The 21,119-nt window shown below is 36.0% G+C and overlaps 1 protein-coding gene across 1 annotated transcript in view; it reads right to left on the reverse strand.

Annotated features, from left to right (window-relative positions):
* Positions 1–21,119, reverse strand: part of PUDP (pseudouridine 5'-phosphatase) — a 64,984-nt gene that overhangs the window by 42,290 nt on the left and 1,575 nt on the right. The window lies entirely within an intron of this gene.

Consider the following 21,119-nt stretch of genomic DNA (forward strand, 5'->3'; position numbering starts at 1 on the left):
TTGTTTTCATTTCAGCAAAGATCTCAAACAGTGGCTTTTATATCAATGTGTTTATCTTTTTAAGTAGTCTCCTCTGAAAAGTCACCTACTGCTGTTAACAATGCTTTAATTTCCTTCTCATGCATGTCTCTGCCTTCTGTATCTCTAAAGATATGTCTATTATAGTCACTATAGAAATAAAAGGCAAAAGCAAGGAAAGAAAGAAGTTGCTCTTACGAGATTTATTTAGAGAAACTAGGGACTTCACTTATCAACATGTCCTTTGCCATGTAAAATATTTTTAATTGAGATAATAAAATAGTGAAAATATTCATGTGGCTATTGTGTCACTTTCTGAGTACATAAGAATTATGCAGGAGTGAATAAACATTAAGCTTTAACAAAGATACTAAGAAGAACACAGTCTGAAGAAAGAAGCACAGAGCCCATGACTACAACAGATGCCAAGACCTTCCTTGCAGTCTGACAAACACTCCCTACTCCACCACAATAATGTCATCCTGAGATCAGCAGATGAGTCTCATCTGAAACAAGATGAGAAACACAGAGGCCATTTCACCATCGTGTGAACCTACAGCAGTGCAGAATAGATTCTCTGCCACCTGTCAGTGCTCTAGTCTAACTAACTAGAGGGGATGTTGGGCCAAAGATCAGATGAAGACCCAACATACTTGTCTGGAATGTTTAACAGAGCACCAAAGGTTCACATAAACCTCTTACCTTAAAAATACAGGCAAAAAAAACCTGTACTACTCTTTGTAAATGCTCCTCAAACAACTACATACAAGGGAAAAAAATTACAAGGGATCTTGGAGACCCCTCAAACACACAGGAAAACCATCACAACAGAAACACAGGCAAATGGGCTCTGAAAAGTGTTAAGCTGGCTGACACAAGAAAGGAGCAAAGAAAAGAGAACAATAACAAAAATTCCTCAATTTTGCTTGAGAATGCCAGCTGGTACTCTCTCTCTTTTTTTTTTTTTTTTTTTTTGTAAACTAGTTTTTCTTCTATATCTCAGACTCATCAGGTGAAGGACATAAAATTCTTGTCCTAAGTTTAAATTTGAAACTGAAAACCAATCCCCATCCTATTAAATAGTACAAGTTAATCAGAATTTAAACAAAGCAAGAAAACAAAAAATTCTAGAACATGAAAATTTTCCTATGGCTCTCTACAACAATTACATGGTAATCTATTTGAAGTGAATGGTTCAACTTCATAGCTAAATATACTACTTTAATAGCCTCCTACATTTTAAAAATCACATAGCTGACTTGTGAATGAAATTTTATTTATTTTCCTTAAAAAAATCAACATTATTTTAATTTTCATGAGTATATAATGAAAGCATGGATGTAGCATTTTACTTGCTGAAATAGGTATGTTTCATTACAGCACATTAATAAAATCTGAAATCCAAGGGAAAAAAAATATGTACACATACAGTGTAAAATCCAACTGGAATCTGAGAAGATTGCTGCTGATAAAGCTGCATTTCTACATGCATGTACAACAGATAAGGACATGTTTTTTTTGATTGAAGACAAAGGAAGATCAAGATGTTTCCCTAATAATTAAAGAGCATTACACGAATACTAAATAATGATATACTTCAAGATTTCTTATTCCTGTTGGGAAGGAGCAATCTCAAAGAAAAAGGCAGGCAAGCTTTTTCACCATTGTAAGAAAAAAGAAACCACACACTGTTCAAAGGATTCATCAGAGTTTAAATATATCAGTGAAGCATTATTTCATACTGCTATAAATCTACTATACAAAACAAACTATATCTAGCTCCTACACGTGAATAAAACCCATTGATTAAATGACACTAGCAAGAAGAATTAGAAGTTCAACTCAAGTGCCTAATTACAAGCTCCTTACTGGTATTTACTCTGGTATGTCCAAGACATACACACACATCTAATGTTAAAAAGGTAATCTGGGCACGACTCAAACTTCATGGCATAAACAGCCAGATGATGCCCTACTGCATCCCAAGTGTTTCACACTCCCACATTTCAGCAAGTGAATCCAGCCCCAGCTGCTGGCCTCCATCAGGAATATAAACTGAGAACACAACAGAACATATGTGGCAGTGGCCTGTTCTAATAATGGAAAGGAAAAGCAAGAATTCTTAGCTTCTGCAATTTTGACTAAATGCATAAGTTTTCAAAATACTCATTTTATCTTTAGCTCTCATCTCCTGAAATATCTTTTACATGGACATTATCAGCACAATGTGCTGTCCATCTACTTGCTACATTTCACTGGGAATGAGTAATATTCATTCCCTAGTCACATATCATCTCCTAGTCATTTTTATAGTGACCCTTCTTCAATATAAAAGCACAGTCAGCTCCACTGGTGTTGTTTAGAGCATGTAAAAGCCAGCCACAATAAATACAAATAAAGTGACCAAAATGACAGAAGCACTGGATTACTCAGTTTGTGATCTGGCACAAAAATATGCTGACATGTATTCAGGAAGACCTGCAGGTCACTTGGAAACACACCACAGTGAATATATGAAGTGCATGATCTGCTCAAATCACTGCAGAGTCACAATTAGATGAGCAGATCTAGCTAGGCTGGGGGTACAGCAAACATCAAAACAGTATGTAAGCCTCATGTTTATCACTTACACATAAAGACAGTTTAAGACAGAAAATTATGATTTCATGAATACAGAACTTAATTTTTTTAGAAGGTTATACATCTTCTAACTGAATATTATGCTATTGTTGTTCTAAAATAACCTCCTGTTTATCAAAAAGATGAGATTAGTAGGCATGAAATCTCCTTTTAGCCATAGCTCATCTTAATCACTAGTTTTGAGTTCTCTGCTTGTATAACCCATTTTTTTAAATAAACAATCTATAGCAGACAACTGTCTTGCAATTTGTGTCAAAAGGTCAGTTTTGCACTTCCCCCTCAACATTCTTCCATTCACACTTTCATTACTATGAAAGTTAGTTTAAAAATGCATGACTTTGGTCACCCATGATGGCTAAAAGGAAAACAAAAACAGTTTTACAGCTGACCTCAAAATCACTTATGGCAGCCCAGTAAAAGTAGGGATGAGGAAGGCAGGCAACAGAAATTACCTTTTGCATAGCAGCATAACAGCACTAGTTCAGAAAACGAAACTCAGTCCTTCAATCCATCCTAAGGGCCTAAGGCTGTTTTTCTAACATACCCTGACATTTTTTATGCTATTATGTTATGTACATATATACACTTGTATACAGATAAACCATTTATATGCTAGTACATATATATATATAAAGCATACAGGCCTTTATTTTCATATATTTACTTTTATATGGTGTATGCATAGAATTGTGTTTTACAGGCAAAAGTGTCCTTTAAAGAATGAAAGTCAGGATGAGTACTAGCGAATGAATACAAATCAACCTGGAGCCTCTTGACTTCAGGGCTCATTTTAGGAACCTGGTTCAAAATGCTTAGCATTGAAAGTACACAAGGAAAAGGAATGTTTGTTCTTTATTGTAGTATTCCCCATTCCTTCCATAAACTTTAGGAAGAAAAATGAAATCTAAATTTATCATCTTAGACATACCCACTTCACTGCCATAGGAGGAAATAAGCACTTGTTTCACACATGCTCAAGTGAAACATTTGAGCCATGCCTAAATGTCAAGGCTGATGTACCCAACCAGGCAAACTGAACCCAAAGGCAGTCTGGACCACCAAAACAAGAGAAATGCTGCTGTCATATTCATGTCTTGTACCTTTCCACTCTCATAACCAGTTCCACTTAAATTCATCTTACTGTTCCCTGGAAATTAAAGGAAGGTGAAGTATCTATTAAAATAAACATTAAGCACCAAATAATGGGCACTTCAAAATCATAAGCTACTTAGAAAGAACAAGTTATTTAGTAAACCATTTTACATGATTGATAAACCATAACTTCCAAAGATAGAGAAAAAAATAATTGCTGAAAATTAAAATTACTGCTTCCAATTTAACTGAGTAATGATTTGTAAACCATTACATTTTTGATTAGCACTTAGAAAAACTCACTGAAAAGATCCAATATTCATTTCAGTAAGGAGCAGGTATAAGATTGTTCTGGAGCTTTCCTTTTTGCAAACTTACATCTTATTTTCCCCTGTACTTGAATGTTAATACACTCCAAAGTAGAAAAACATGCTGCATTGTGATTACTTTACTAAGTCCAGAGAAACATGTTACTACTGGCTAATTCAGTGCTGTCAGTCTGTTTGCCCTTCTCTGAGAGATCCTACCATGAATTTAAGTTACTGCTAACAGGTTTAAAAAGGAAGTAAATTTGATTCTCAAACAACAGCAGCTGCATGAAACTGTTCCCAAATGAGTATCATGTATTTCCTCCTGTGGGCTTATATTACTAGGAGAATTTTTCAATGGCAGCTACAGAGGAAGCCAATTTCTCATTTTATATGCAGAGAAACATGGTACTTCTATGGGGAGAGGAAGAAACTTCTGAAGAAATTCAAAAGGCTTTTAGTTTGCATTAATACAGCAGACATATCTTAATGCTGTCTTGTATTCATATATATACACCTTATCCTTCCTTTTTAATGCTACAGTGAAGTGAAAGAAATAGTTCACAAATAAAGCATGCAAACTTTCTCACTGTGGAGCTGTAAACAATACTCTGGCACCAATGCAAAACAACGCATGAAAACGTAAAGAGAAGTCTGTAATTTCAATTCATGAGCATGAGGGAATCAAATTTTGAAATATAAAGGCAATATACATGACTTAATACAAAACATTCTAAAAATCTACTTATTAAGCATCACCTGTGTGACAGCATCTCATTAGCTTAAAAATAGAAAAGCTATGGATTCATAGAAAATGCCTGATATGCTTTCTTAGGCTCTTAACCATTAAAGGCAGAACTATGCAAACAGCAGTTGATATAGTGCCTGTAAAACCCTGTATGTTGGGTGGAAATCTACAGTTTACAGAGACACAGCTTCTTAAAATGTGTATGGGGAAACTCACATCAGGCAACAGTTACACTATCATTAGTCTATGAGCTACTATACCATGGAAATTTATACAAGGAATGTTCTCAACCAGAGGAGTAATTACCAGCTCTCCAGCTCTGAACACCCTATCAGCTTATAGCATATTCACAGGGAAGTTAGCCTTTCAGCAAGGGGGTACCTCCTCTTCTCAAGAGGGGGCTGAAAACACAGAGCAGCTGTCCAAGGAATGGAAAACAAGGTTTAAAAAGTTGGTTTGAAATTAGATGCTCCAAGGCACTTGAGTAAAACCACTCCCATAGAAGGTAGACGAAACCAGAAGGGTCACTGTGTTATCAAAGTCAGCAGAAGAATAACTAATTGTATCTTCTTGGATGAGTCTGGTGGGTTGGCCCTGGTTGGGCCAGGTACTCAGCCAAGCCCCAGCTACTCTGTAATTCTCCTCCTCCTCAGCTGGACAAGGGAATGAAAAGATAACAAAAGATTCAAGGGTCGAGACAAAGGCAGGGAGAGATGACCCACCAGTTACCATCACAGGCAAAAACAGACACAATTTGGGGAAATTAAATCTGAGCAGGGGAATAAGAAATAACATCAAATTTTAAAAACTCTTCATTTACACCCATCCCATATTCCTGGGCTTAACTTTATTCTTGACCTCCTCTCCTGCAGCAGCAGCAGCACAGGTGAAAGAGAAGAATGGTTGTGGTCAGTCCATCACACATCCTTGCTGCTCCTTCCTCTGCAGGAGTAGGACTACTCCAGCACCTGGAGCATGTCCTCCCCCTCCTTCTTCACCAACCTCAATGCCTGCAGGCCTGTTTCTCTCACATATTCTAGCTCTTCTGCCCTGGCTGCTGTTGTTCAGCACTCTTCACCTTCTTAAATCTGTTATTCCAGGAGTGCTTTCACTATCACTGATGAGCTCAGCCTGGGCCAGAGGCAGGTATGTCTTGGATCTGGCTCTGTCGGACATCAGGGAAGCTTCTGGCATCTTCTCACAGAAGCCACCCCTGTAGCCCACCCTTCCACACAACTCCTCTGCTACCAAAACCTTGCCACACAAAGCCAAATACAAATACATACTTTCTCTGGGAAGAGCTATCTGTAAGTAACATAACCTTCCTTAAACAGATATCCCAGAGCTGTGTTTAACCCACAACCTAAAAGAGATAAATGAGAGAAATGAAAAAAAAAAAGAGAGACATGAAAAAAAAAAAAAAGTTGTGAAAGGGAAAAAAGGGGTCAGAAAACTATTCCTTCCTCAAAAAGAAGCACAACAAAATGAGACCATACAGAAAATTCTCTTCAACACATCACAGGTCTCTCCTAATACCAACTTCCTTGTTCTCAAAACACTTCAATATTTCTAAGAATATATACATATATTCTCAGAGAGATTATACATACATACATACATATATATATATAATATACTACATATATATATATATATATAAATATAAAGACTTGATCAAGCTGCAAATTCAAGATGTTTGACTTTCACTGTTACGTGTTTCTAAATCTCTTTCTGTAATACTGTCAAATCGTCTGTTTCTTCAACAGTGGAAACATTTTAAAAGACAGGGTGACTTCAATAGGAAAAAAAAAACCCATTACATTTCTACTTTGGACTTGGACAATGTTCTAAATTAAATGCTGGCAATTTGTCAAACATTACTACCACAGAGAAGGCATAGAGAAATACAAAGTAATAAAGACAATCTCTTCTGTCTGCTCAAGAGTGCCTAAAATTTCTGAGGTAAATCTGTTGATGGAGTTGATTTCTCTGCAGTGATAACACCAAGAGCAGAAAACCAAACATCATCAAATGGCTTGGTTTTCCAGAAGCAAGGTCATTTCATCATGGGTGACTACATACAAGAGCAAAGTGACAAAAATACTGCAGAAGACCTGGTCACAATAATACTTTAATAGTTGTATACCAAGCACTTCTTACACTAACTGTAATCTAAAATACACAAAAAAGAATCAGACCTTTGAGATTCATGAGGCAAGTATGATACAGCAAACTGAAAATTATGTTTTATGAGCTGCAATGACTGTTTGTTTGAAAACTGTAGAAGAAAATTCAAACCCATTATATAGATACCAATGAAAGGAACTTCAAAAAAAACATAACAAGGAACTTCCACACAGGTGAGCCATAGGCTTCTCTGAAGATGTGTGAACACAACCCTCACCTCCCAGGTGGGACTGAGGATCAGAATAGAGGGCTAGTCTCACAGAGTACTCAAAGGCCTCACACAACAGCAAGAGTTGTCCTGCCTCCAGACTCGGCAGTAAGCCAGAGGCAAGTTCTAACTGAGTCTTAGATCAATTACAGCCTGTAGCCCACAGAAAGACCTCCCAAAGTTAGAACTGTCACAAATTATAGTCTTTTTGTTTCCCAAAGCCATTGGTAAAAGCACAGAAATGCTGGAAGACTGCAAATTCCTTTAGAATATAATCAGCTTGCTTAAGATTGTCAAGATGAAATAAAACTTACACTTGGCCATGGAAACTTTTAACTAAGCCTTATTGAACCCAGTGAGAGATAGGTACATAAACCATAGAATGGATTGGGTTGAAAGGGACCCTTCAAATACAACCTATTCCAATCCCCCTGACAGAGGCAGGGACACCTTTCACTAGATCAGGTTGCTCATAGCCCCATCCAGCACACAATGCTTTTGTGTTTCTGAGCTAAAATACCATTTGTACTTCAGAACCTAAATCACAGGCTGGCAGATGCTGTGCACTGAGAACACCTCATATGGCAAAAAGAATGTATATTCACAGGAAATTAGGCCAGTCACTCAAGTGCAGTCATACTCTATCAGTACTAGGTCTTTGTAACAATATTCACAGGAAACTGCCACTTACAGAGTTTAGTACACAATGACAGATTTTGAACAGCATTAATTTTCTTTGTATTTACACACTAATTCTCAGTCCTGATGCTGAAGAGTTGCATAGTTTTCCTCCCAGTATGTATCTCAAATTTTGCTGAAAAGCTTTAGCATCTCTGCATACATGTTTTAGTCTACCTAGTAATACTAGTATAGAAATTACACTAGTTATTTATTAATATTAATTCTAACTACAGTTCTATAAATAGAACTACAACTAGTTTAATTATTATATAACTAAAAATTGACTGAGTTAACTTTCATTAACTGGAAAATCTTACCAGAATATTTTAAGTTAGCCTTCTCTCATGAAAATTATTGCCCAAAATTTTTACTTCCGATCATATAAAATCTCTACTTAATATGGCAGATGCAGATTGATTAGGAAGCCTGAAAAACAATAGCAAATAGCATCAACTACAGTTCAAGTAAGACATGGAAGAAACCTTTCAAAATTAAATATCTGATGCAAAATACCTGTGAAAGGATTTCAAATTACCTCAGAGACATTCATCTGCAAAAAATATCAACCTCCATGCTGCTGTAAGGATTTACAGATTATGGCTGCCCGCCTCAAACACTTCACCACTGAAGGACTTTGCCCATTGTGGCAAACTGTGTAAAGAAGCAAATGCTCATCTGCAACCACTGAAGGTGTCTCCCCCAAATACACCTGCATTGATTCCTGGAACTAGGACTGTAAATTAAGCCACTTGACAGGAACTTGAGAAAAGAAAAAGGTGGTACTGTTGTCTAAATGTTATCTCAGACTAGAGGGAGGTAAAAGATGCTGGTGGAGAATAATATATCACTTATAATGGACAAGGAAAACCAACTGAGCAACACTGCTAAAATCAGCTCAGACTAAATCCAGCAGGGGGAGATCAGAACCCACTGACTCAAGAAACCCCCTGACTCAAAACTCAGACTGAGCATGGGATTAATTAGCAGTAGAAGTGAGGGAATCATTTAACCAATAGAGTAAGAGAACTATGAAGCCAAGGAACACCAATTCCTTTGTTTGCTAAAATATATATAAATAATGAAAATTTTTAAACAGCTTTGGGACTCTCACCACCAAGAAGCCCAGGGTGAAGAAGGACCAGTGGGATGCTGCTGGATCCATGGGTGGTGACTATATTCTGCTTAATCTGTCTGTCAGTCTGTCTGTCTCTCCCTCCTCTCTTTTTTTATCTTTCTACCTCACATTTTACTGTTAAACAAAATCCATACTATTGATTTGGACATATGATCCTGCTTGCACCTTAATTCAGATAGAGGCATCTCTCAATAATGGGAACTTAAAAACTGCACACAATTATTTTATAGTAGAACTGACACAGACAACACTTAAAAGTCTGGCACACGTCAGATACCTGAAGGCTGAAGTACTGGATCCAGCTCCTACTTTCAAGCAAAATATTTTAGCTTTTAAAGCTTTTCTGAGGATGTCCTTTTCTTGGCAAAGAGAAGATGATGAAGAAATGTTAACTTCCATGCTTGAGTCAAAATAACCTTGTATTATTTTAGCATATTATGAAAACTTTAAAGTAGCATAAGGTCTTCAAACATCAAAATTCATTTAACCTAAATACCACTATCTCTTGTTTAAAATGGGAAAAATATTAGAACAGTACCGGAGATGTTTTATAAGAAGACATAAAACTTATATACAGTACAATCCTGAAAGAATACTGTAATTGCAAAAAGGTGCAGAGAGGGAATCTCACTAACATGTCAGTGAACCCAATTCACACGAGGACCACAGGAGAAATGGAAACCTGGAAGGAGACTCTCTGACAGTAGCTATTAGGGTTATATTTTTAGGTATCTCAAAGGGGAGAGGCTGAATCTTCTTTTGCTAGAGAGTGGTTCTGGGCATAATGGAAATAGTACGTTATGACTCTGTTTTGACAGTGACAGCTTAGAGTTACAAGAAACACTGCTGTGTATCCTACTAAAAGAAATAAAAAAAATGTGTTCAGAGACTCAAAGAATGCAAGAAATTTCAGTCCATCATTTCATTCTTCCATATGAGTACTGTGATAAAAATAAAAAGAGATACTGAGAATTGAACTAGAAGTCATTCTGATTCCCCTCAATCTTTCCTTCCTTCTGCCTCAGTTCTGCTAGCTGAGGTCAAAGTTTACATCTTGAGACACAAATAGCTTCACTCTCCAGTGGCTGAAATTTAATAAGCCAGACACAGGAGTTACTACTCTGGGGTGTTCTTATTTTTACTGTAACATTGCTTGCAAAAGACAGGCTGGGAAATTATATGCTCAATAAGCAGACATAAGAGATTTTTTACTTATTTATAAAAATAGCATAAACTTCCTTCACTCTATCTAAAAACTAAAGAACAAAAAAAAAAAATCCAGTACAATTTCTCCCACAACCAGTAAAAGGAAAAGCATCTGATTTATTTGCTGAATACATTCAACTAAGCCACTAAACTTAATGACTTCTAGATAAAAGTCCTATACTTTTTGACTGATTATGTTTTTAAACTGCTAGAACACAACCTAGGCATATAGTTAGAGCTGCATAACCAGTTAAACAGGGTAACTTACATGTTTCCTAAATGTAAGGAAAAAATGAGGTGTACAAATTCAATAATAATAAGACACCTGGTCACCCAAAGACGTTTCTTTTCTGCAAGAGCTGCACCAACTCTAGGCCGCATCTTTCTAACAAAATCTGGGTGGTAGTTTTCAAAGAGATTAAAAACTTTGCACAAAAATGCAAACCTGGTAATTCATCAACAAGCAGAAATACATTTTTTTCTTCTATTTTCTGAAAAGCAAATCTAACTATTAATAAAAGAATCCAATTTATAGAACATTGCAATCAGAGAAAAGAGAACTAAACACTGCTGACTAAACACTGCTGACTACAGCTACTGTCTACACTCTCTAATACAAAGGGTTGCTTTAGTCATTGACCCTGTCATAAGCAAAGAGATTGGAGATTTTCTCCTTGGGTTGACACAGACCATGGTGGTATTGCTACAGGGCTATCAGGCTCTCATAATTTCTGTTATGAACTCATATTGTAGACAACTTTAACATTTTTCTGCTAGCAAATAAAATTGAAAATACACAAAGAAAATAAAGCTGTTTTCTTCAGGAGAGGAATTTCTTCTTCACAGTACTCTCTACCCTAATTATTAATTATAGAAAATCTAGCATGTCTCTTGAGATTTTAACTCCCTACACTGGACTCACAGAGGAGCTTAAGTAGCTCTTCAACTAGAAGTAGGAAGCATTTACACTGTCAGTATTAAAGAGATTAAACTGCATCATCATCATCATTATTCTGTGAAAAAAAATTTCTTTCGTAGTCTACAATTGTTTCCAAGGCTCTACTATAGACAATTAAAGTGGGTAATACATTTTCCAAAATTAGACTGCCATTAAGTAAAGTTATACAATAGCTGTAATCCTAGATAATAATAAATTTTTTTTTTAATATATGATTTATGCTTGTGGGCTTACATTATCAATACCCCTTTTTTATGAATTGAAGGAAGGGAGTAGCTACTGTTATACAAACAGAACTACAAGATATTGTAACAAATTCCTTTACTTCTAGCCATGGAAATCCAGTACCTGTAAGGTACTCCATATTACACCTTTGATATCCTACATCACCTAGGTACTGGGCACTTTGTAACCAGACATAAATACAATCTTTCTGAATTATGCGCTTATATGATGCTCTCCTCTAAGAAAAAGAATGGCATAAAGAACATGGGGTTTGGGAAAGGTTATTTATATGAACTATCAAATCAGTTGCCAAGTCAAGATAACTCAGATAAAATGAGAATTTCAAGATAGTAGTGAAAACAATTTCTAGGAAAATCAGATCAAATCTCAAGGTTTTTTTTAATCTAAAAACTTAGAATTTTATCTTATTACTGTTAAATCCATATACTCGCTATCTGCTCTTTAAAACAAGTTGCAAAAGAAAGGGGAATAGTTCACTTCCATTTTGAAAAACGCAAAGCCATGATAAACAGCAAACTAAGCAAAATGAACTCCGAATCAAACATTCCAAGAAATTAAATTTTGCAATTCTCTAGATTTTGCAATCAACTGACACATAAAACATTTGACATTTTGGAACACACAAAACCAGAACAGCAACACTCCTTCTTGCTCTTTACTCCTAGATGCCTTCATCCATGAAAAACAAAACCATTTAAATTACAAATGGTAAAAGGATAAATATAATAAAAATATGATCTACAACAATAATAACAGTGAAAGTTATTAGGCAGCAGGATAGCAATTAGATAGACTACAATACCTTAGTGGCACAAATACTTTCATTTTCCCGAGACATGTTCCCCATGAAACACTGTTTTTAATTTTTAAAGACTAGAAATTTATTATATTGTGATAAGCTCTTTATGGCTCCATGTCCCCTGAGCCATAAAGCAAAGAACATTTTGTTAGTCCAGTAATAATATAATGCTAGAGAGAAGACTCAGTCCTAGCATGAAAAGATCCACCATTTTACATGGTGTAATTTTTTGCAATAATGATCTTGTAGCAGAATGCTGACTTTATTGAAGGTTATGTCACATTACAGTCATACATGAGTATACTCTTCTGTCCTGGAGAGACAGGTCAAAGGAGGTTACTACAGGTAAATTACAAAACAAGCAAAGAAAAATATCTTTACCATAGAACAATTTATTCAAATGAAATATGTCTCAGTACACTCATGTTCCACCTTAAACCATTAATTTCTCATACTTCAAATCTTCTGATACACTACCATCCTATTTTTTTTCATTAAACATACATCATCTTTCACTTCATTCTTCTAGTACTAGTGCAATTTTTTCCTCTTGATTAGAAATGTTCCGAAATGACCAGAACCAGTGTCAAACTCATAAAACATCCCAATCAAAAAAATATAATCCCACTTATTACTGATCAGTAATCAAATAAAGGTATATTCTATTAGTTTGAATAGGTACTCTGTTTAAGCTTACATTACACACAAATGGAGCAATTAAAGCAGAAGATAATTTTGAAGACACAATGTTCCAAAAGATGCCCTGACATAAACAGGCTATTTTCTGTATACAGTGACACTGGTACTGTGAGAAGAGAACCTGAGTGAACTCACATTTATGCACAGCAGACAATTCATGCCCAGGGCTGAGCAGATTAGCAGCAAACGCAGTGAGTGCAGCACGTGCAAGCGCAGGGCTGCAGCAAAGGGCTAGCACGAGCCCATCCTGTGGAGAGCAAAGGTGACATGGGGCCCTATTACAGCAGGCCAGAGAGCACACATTAATGAGCTGGAAGAATGAGACACTGTAACACTGCCCATATTATATCATGACAAAGGTCATGAGCGTATTCACATAGATGTTAGACAGAAAGACTGGCCTGACAAATAATAAAGTGGGCTTTCCTCCTAAATGCCTTGCATTACCCTGAAACAAACTGCATGTGAAACTTATCCAAAAGAACCACACAGAGGCAGAGGCAATGCAAAAACAAGCAGCAGAGAAAAAACCAGTGTTTGGAGTGCTAACCCATAAGCGGTACCCTGTAATGACTGAAGCACAGACTAGGACCAGCAGAGAATCTGAATCCTTTATTCAAAGAAACCAGCTGGTTTTATACACTTTTTCAAGGCACAGTATTTCCTTACATGATAATTCTCATACTTGACCTATTCCATGTTGCCACATCAGCAACACTTTCTAAATGTCCTTCTATAGAGTGATCAGGTGCTGTTCACACAGGTGTCAGCTTCTGGCAGGCTCCTCTCTGTAGGGCTCTGCCATGTGGCACCTCTGCCCCCAAGGTCAGGTGGAGACAGCCTCTCAGTGCCACCACGTGCCCCTTGTGCCACCATGGCATTCTATCCTATCTCTTCCCACAGTGCCCAAAGAAAATCATTCAAGAACTAGAAATAAACTTGCTTCATGAGACACAGTCTATTAGTACTTATTTGATGAATTTTACAAAAATATGTCATATATCTCTAAAGAGAAAGAGGAAGAAAATGAAGAATACATTTTAGCAAGAAACCAGCTATTATATATAACAATAGCTTGGAAAAGTACATGAGAAAGAGCAATGTACACTTAGATGAAAGTTTTTCCAAAATGCAGCATCATACTGCCAAACTACTACTGAATATGGTATTCATTATAGGAGGAATAAAAAGATTATTAAAAGCTGCAGAAGAACAGAAAACATACATGGAGACAGCAACAATTGATACTGCCAACAGGTATGCAACCCTTCAAGAAACAAAATATTGCTTAAAAAAAAAGTTTAAAAAAGTTTTCAGCCATCAAATTAAAAGAGCCACAAAAGACACAATCTTCACCAGCTATTCAAGCAAAGGAAGCAAAAAACAGAGATTAAAAATTACAGGATGGTTTTCCTCTAAGTACCAAAAAAAATCTTGATGAAAGTTAATACTACCTCAACAAACCTTAGGTCAGAACAATGATTTTCTTCTTATTATTATCAAAGAGAGACGAAAAGGGATAAGTCAAGGTCAGGAGCCTCTGAGAGAACCACTGTAAGCCACAACAATTATCTTGGTTATACAAGTCTTGTGAAAGAAATTAGTATCAATGCAAAGATGTACATAAACACATAATAGGAGCAGCAACAATCATTAGCAGTATCTACTTCATGCCAGAGATGTTCATTATGAATGCAATAAAGTTTGAGAGGAGAAGATATTTGGCTTAATTGCTTCTGTATTTTTAGTTAACATAGTTCCTGGTCTTAAAAAGAGCAATGGTCATAGTGTGAAAATTATCATCTCCATTAAGGTCTGTAGCCAATGTAAAAGAAAAAAAGTTAAAAATAATAGCAGCCACAATCACACTTCTTCCATTAGAAGTATAAATGCCAGTATTGAAGAGCAGGATTGTGTCTCAGAGAAAATATACCAGCAGAATTCAGAGACCAGAAACCGCTCTGCCCAAATTAAGATGTTCTGAAAAATTCCACTCTCAAGAGCTTAATTAGCCAACTCACAACAAGGCTACATGAATGAATTACAGCTACTCAGAACAAGAGCTGCAGAACTGGATCCAAGATGGTACAGAGTGTAACTATTGCCAGTATGTAGAATAATAAAACCAGGGTTGTTAATGCTGTTTTTCTTCTTAAGTAAAAAGAAAATTGGAATACAGCAGATAGAAATTGTGTTATTATAATGGAAAATTCTATGCACCTTTTCTTTCTGTGAAATTCCATTCCATTTATGACACCTTATTATTTATATTCAAAGCAAAGTAATTGGAACTTTATACACATGACAGTTTATGTATGCAACAAATCCTTATCATCTACAAACAGATTTGAAAATCCGCTTTTAGGCATAGGAAGAGACTAATTTTTATAAATGGTCTAACTGCTGTATGCACCTCTAAAATCACTAAATAGAACCTTTACATTCTTAGCATTTTCAAAACATAACTCTCCACTTACTACAGGCTCTTTATGCAATTGCAAGTGTGCAACAGTCAGAAAATAAAAACCACATTATTAAAAGGGAAATTGGAAAAATCTCGGGATTAACTGTTTGGCATGCAGTTTCTCTGTTTTTTGTGGTTTTTTCTTACTTTATAATCAAATGTTTTGGGTCTGGAGCAACTCATAAATAAGCACCAAAAATACATTGCATTTGTCTGTAATTCCTGTACAATTTAAAATCAAATAATGGATCTTTCAGTTTGGGAGCATTCCTTGGTTAATTTCTCAAGAAAAAAAAAAAAAACCAAAAAACAACTATTGTTAATGCTGCTCATGACATTTTGAAATGTGGTAGCTGCTACAGAAATGAAAACCAAAACACACAAAAAAAAAAAAAAAAAAAAAAAAAAAAAAAAAAGTTGAAGGCTGAAATTACTCTGATTCTGGATTATTCTAATCGCAAACAACAAGCAATCATATAGATGGTCAATCTGCAAATTAATCAAGGGAATAACCAAAGACACACTCTGGGTTAGTATGTTTGTTATGTTCTTGCCAAAATTTTTCTTGCTGTTAAATTAAAATGTTAGCTTTCAAGCATATGATAAATCTTATTTACTGTATTTATGGTTAGTTAATTCTCAATGAGGAGCTGTTTTATTTATGTCCAAGATTTGCTCATGAAGCATCTATAGGGTATTCTAATCCAATAATATCCTTAATCTCTTTAGTTTTGCAACAAATTTCAAATACTGAACACAGGGGCAAGAGGATATTTTCCCTTCCCTCTTTGTTCCCAAAATCAGATGGAAAGTGAGAATGACAAGAAAGTAAGCTTCCACTACACAGAAGCAGAAAATAGGCTTACAAAGATTGTCAGGTTATAGCCTAAGAAGATTAATTCCTGCACTTAAGGAGTAACATAGACCAATCTAGAGAGGACTGATGTCTAATGGAATTGGTGTTATTTGCTTGGATGCAGAAGAAAGAGAAAGCTGTTTTAAATAAAAGACAGCATGCACATAAGCAAACTCCAGCATGGAACTCTCATCAGTTTTCTCGTAACAGTCATCTCCTAGGCAACATGTGCAATAAAATGAAAGTAAAAGTACATTTTTGACTTCTGACTTTGTGACGCTGAGTGGGTAACACTGGGGAGAAAGAAAACATGCTGAAATTCTTGTGAATCTATAACAAATTTAACTGCAAGCAACAAATTTAACTACAACAAATTTAACTGCAAGTTATTTTCTTCTATATTATAGACCAGAGATGACCTGTCTGGTCAGCCATGCAGAAGTGTCTTAGAATTGGCACAAAACACAGCAGTCTTCACACAAAGGAGACAGTGGCTATGAAAGCAGCAACTTCTGATCCCAGTTGCCTTAACTACTTTCCATCCCTCTGGAAATGGTGACAAACTGGCATACCTGTGCCTGTGCAGTCCAACGTGACTTTGAGTTACAGTGAAGGTATCTTGCAAAACTAAGCTGCTTTAGGAACCATCTCTCATATGTGAACACACTGATTTATCTCATGTAAAGATACTCTTTTCCAACACTAAGGGGCACTGACAAGGATAATAATTTTCATAAAACAATCCCTACTCCTAGGAGAAATTTAAGCAAAAACAAATACATGACTAAACTTTCTATACTAAATTGCCATGCTCTTTGTATGTTAGCTTAACTCTAGTTCAGCTTTAAGCACAAGGTTAAGAAATATCTTTGCAGCCATTTTCCAAAGTTTATTTGTCAGTTGGGAAAGGTTAGTATTACATATTATAGATACATATTATTATATTGGCTTTTTGCAAATATTAAAATGGGTTTTATATGTGTGGGGTAAAGTAACTTTGTTATAAAGATATAGTTTGTATTTCTGTTGTTAATTAAGCTTAGACATAGTAGTGAAATACCTATACTTGTTAAAACGCCTGCTTGGATGGGATAACATCCAATGAACACAGGATAAGGACACCTGCTACAGAAATGCCAACTATCAGCACTCACCATTTGAGTATAGTATGAACCAAGGCCCAGACTAGAAGTGATAAACAGAAGGAGCCAAAACCACAGCCAAGAAACACGCACGCTCTAAAAAGGCGGACCCAAGGAGGAGCCATGTAAAATAGTTCCTGGAAAACGTCAACTAGTTTAAGGATATGCATATGGGTTTGTGAACATGCAACAAGCTGATGTAAGGGAAAAGGTACTTAAGGGGTATCCCTGGAGGTGACAGTGTGGTTTTAGATGACTGCCAAGATGCACCTGGCTGTAATAACCTTTGCTTTACGGTCCTTATCTCCTATCATCCTTCAATAAACTTTTAAAATTTTCACAAGAGAGTGAATGTGTTTTCCACTTACACATGCAGCTTGTAGAGAATTTAAAATGTTTTCAGCCCCCTGTAAGTTTAAGCACAGATCATCAAAGGTGACATTCAATCCTATTTGTGTTTTGGTAGTAGGGTAGCTATTGGCTACAATTATATAACAAAACTACTTGTCGTAGCTTAAAAATAAACCTATGCAGTAAGTTTGTAAGATAAATCCTGGGGGGCATTACTCTAGTTGTATATTGTGCACAAGTTAAATACATTTTTTCCTCCTATATCTTTAGCATTGATTTTGTATGTTTTTATAATATGCTAAAATGCCAGGATCCAAACTGTACCACTATAACAAAAGGATTTATTTAGGAATCAAATATCTCAAGTTTCTGTTGTTGTTGTTGTTATTATTATTACCTGTTAACCCTGTACTATGTGTTGCATAAGTGTATAAGTAGGTTTAATATTTTTAATATTATTAAATATTTAATTATTTATATTAAAATAATTTGTTTCTATATTTAATCAATGAATTAATTTCTTAAAATAGTTCAGTATTTTTAACTATACCACACACTAGCGGTTAGAACAGTAGTCTTCAGTAGGAACAGACCAGCATATTTTTAGAAAAAGCAATCTACTATTCAGAGCATTTCATGTCATTATTTGTTGTAGGAAATCAAGCAGAAATTTAACTTAAAATATTTAATGCTTTAATTACATTTAAAGTACTGGTAGGTTTTGTTGTGGTTTTGTTGTTGTTTTGGGGTTGGTTTTTTTTGAGAAAGTACAGCAGTACAACAAAAATTAAGATTTTCCTTTTCCTCTTGTTTCTAGTACACAGTGCACAACTAATCAACTATGATAATAAATGAAGCTGCATGAGAGGGTGATCAGTCACTGGAACTGGCTCCCCCAAGCAGTCATCATGGCACCAAGGCTGTCAGAGTTCAAGGACCATATGGACAAGGCTCTTAGTCCTCTCTTCTAGTCTTCAGAAGTCCTGCATAGAGCTGGACTCAATGATCCTTATGTTTTGGGAAGACATGGGATGGAGTTGAGCTGCAGGCTGTGGCACGCATCTGCAGAAGCACATGGCAAACAGAGCTGATCTGACCTTTGGAGGAGGTTCCACGCGACAGACCCCTATGGAGATGAGCCTGCTGGAAGCTGACAGACGGGTGAACAGCACGTGATCACCTCTAAGATTCTATCCCAGAGCTCAAAGGGAAAGATTAGGTAATAAAAATTAAAAAAAGGAAGGGTAGATTGCATTGATTAGACTTGCAGAAAAAGGAGGCTGACAGACAGGTGAACAGTGCGTGATCACCCCTAAGATTCTATCCAAGAGCTCAAAGGGAAAGACTAGGTAATAAAAAAATAAAAGGAAGAGTAGATTGCATTGGTTAGAAATGCAGAAAAAACTGGTGTTAGATAACCTTTGAAACAATGATACAGAAGGACTACGAATGAAAGGGTTGAAGGACTTCCACAAGCAATTCTGAGGGAGTAACTTCTGTGTTGAAAGTAAGCTGATACATCAAGGTGCAACTCAAGGACAAGTTAATCAGCCTCAATTATGTTCAAGGGAGGGGGGGATAAAATAGCAGTTGATCAGACTCAGCAATGCTTTCACACAGCCAAGGATTAGCTGGAGAAGTATAGGCTGCAGGTTTTACAGGGTAACACTTGGATTGTTTCCAAAGTCAAGAACCTTGTGAACACCTCAGACCTCATTTAAGGACATTATACTCACAAAGATTTTGGAAATCTTTCTATCAGAAGATATCCTACTTTCCTTAATTAGAAGCAAGTATGTCAATTACAGAAAGCAAGTTCATGGCATGTTACATCAGATGAATTTTAATGCTCAATTTTTCTCATCATTTATAGATCAATTTATATTTGTTCTATAAAATAAGTAGGGTTTGGGTGAAAACATCTAAAAATAGTCATGTACATTTGCAGACACTACTTTGTTTGGAAAAATTTTTGCAAAACCTGAAGCTTCAGATTCTAAAAATTGCAAACAAATTTCTAAATTTGATTCTAAACTATGCAATCAACCAACCACTTTAAAAAGTTAGCAATAATAGATATTCAATATAAAAACTTTTATTTGTGCTCTTTGAAAGGAAGTACATTTGGGCCATTTCTGTAGCTTCTTGAAATATGTGTGTTATTAATTTTATCACCTCCAGTGAACACTATGTGACACATTAAAAAATTCATAAGAAAATTACAGGGTTCTTATGTAGGTTAACATCAATATGAACATTTGTCTCATTCAGAGAGTAGGCAGGTTGGGCAGAGGGAATCTAATTTGCATATGCCTTTTATCATTCTTTCTCCCAAGTTATTCCAAATTTCTTGAAACATTTAGGAATCTTGGGAAAGTTCAAGCAGTCTCCTAACTGCCTTTTTGCCTCCCAAGGGTCACTGATCATCATGAAACAAATATGCTCACCAAGAATGTTAAATGTTTCATAGTATTCAGAGGCTGAAACATACTGAAGCCCTCTGAAATGAAGTGCACATAATGAAAATCTCCAAGGTAGTGTCACTTTTACTATTCTGTACTGGAAGATACTTGAAGAGTCTTTTCAGTCTAATTCCTTGCAGCTGAAAGATTTCTGAAATACAATACATACTTTACATGTAACTTTTTAAAATAGATGATATCATATTATTACCAATAACACATTATTGGACAACAGAACAATACTGTCCTGTTAGGGTGACTATTGTCTGTGTGAAGAAGATTTCCAGCTTCTGACAAAGAGCAGTAGTAACTAAAAAAAGCTTTCCTGAAACTTCTAAGAATGAAATTAAAATAATGAGTTCTAGATTATAGGATTACACACACACACACACACACACACACACACACACGTGTGTGTGTGTGTGTGTGTGTGTGTATGTATCCCCAGGCTATTTGCGACTCCAGTGATAAAGCTGAAAATGCAACTAAAATCTAAATGCAACTCAACCACTGTTTTGCACAGCATAGCCGCTTTTGTTTTAAAAAGTAAATGTGGATCACCTTCACCTCTGACAGCCCTGAAGGAGGGAAAAGTGCACATTTCTTGGAAACACAGTGTAATTCAACAGACTTCACAGCAGTCATCCCAGAAACTGCAACAATTCAGGTTTTGCAGAAAGAAGGCACGCAGCTCCAGTTCACACCTTTTTGGAATTCACCTATATCCAGAACTGCTTCCTGTGTGATAACTCACAATAACTATTTCAATAACTAAGTCACATGCCAAAATATTCCATTATTCCTCACCAGAGGGTCCGGATTCAGCGAATAGTTAAGAGCAGACTTAAAAACTGTCCTAGTTATAGCGACTATTCAAAAATCAAGATCTAATCGAGCTGCAGCACGGGGAGCATCAAGC

This window comes from Serinus canaria, chromosome 1 (genome assembly GCF_022539315.1).
Source record: "Serinus canaria isolate serCan28SL12 chromosome 1, serCan2020, whole genome shotgun sequence".
NCBI lineage: Eukaryota > Metazoa > Chordata > Aves > Passeriformes > Fringillidae > Serinus > Serinus canaria.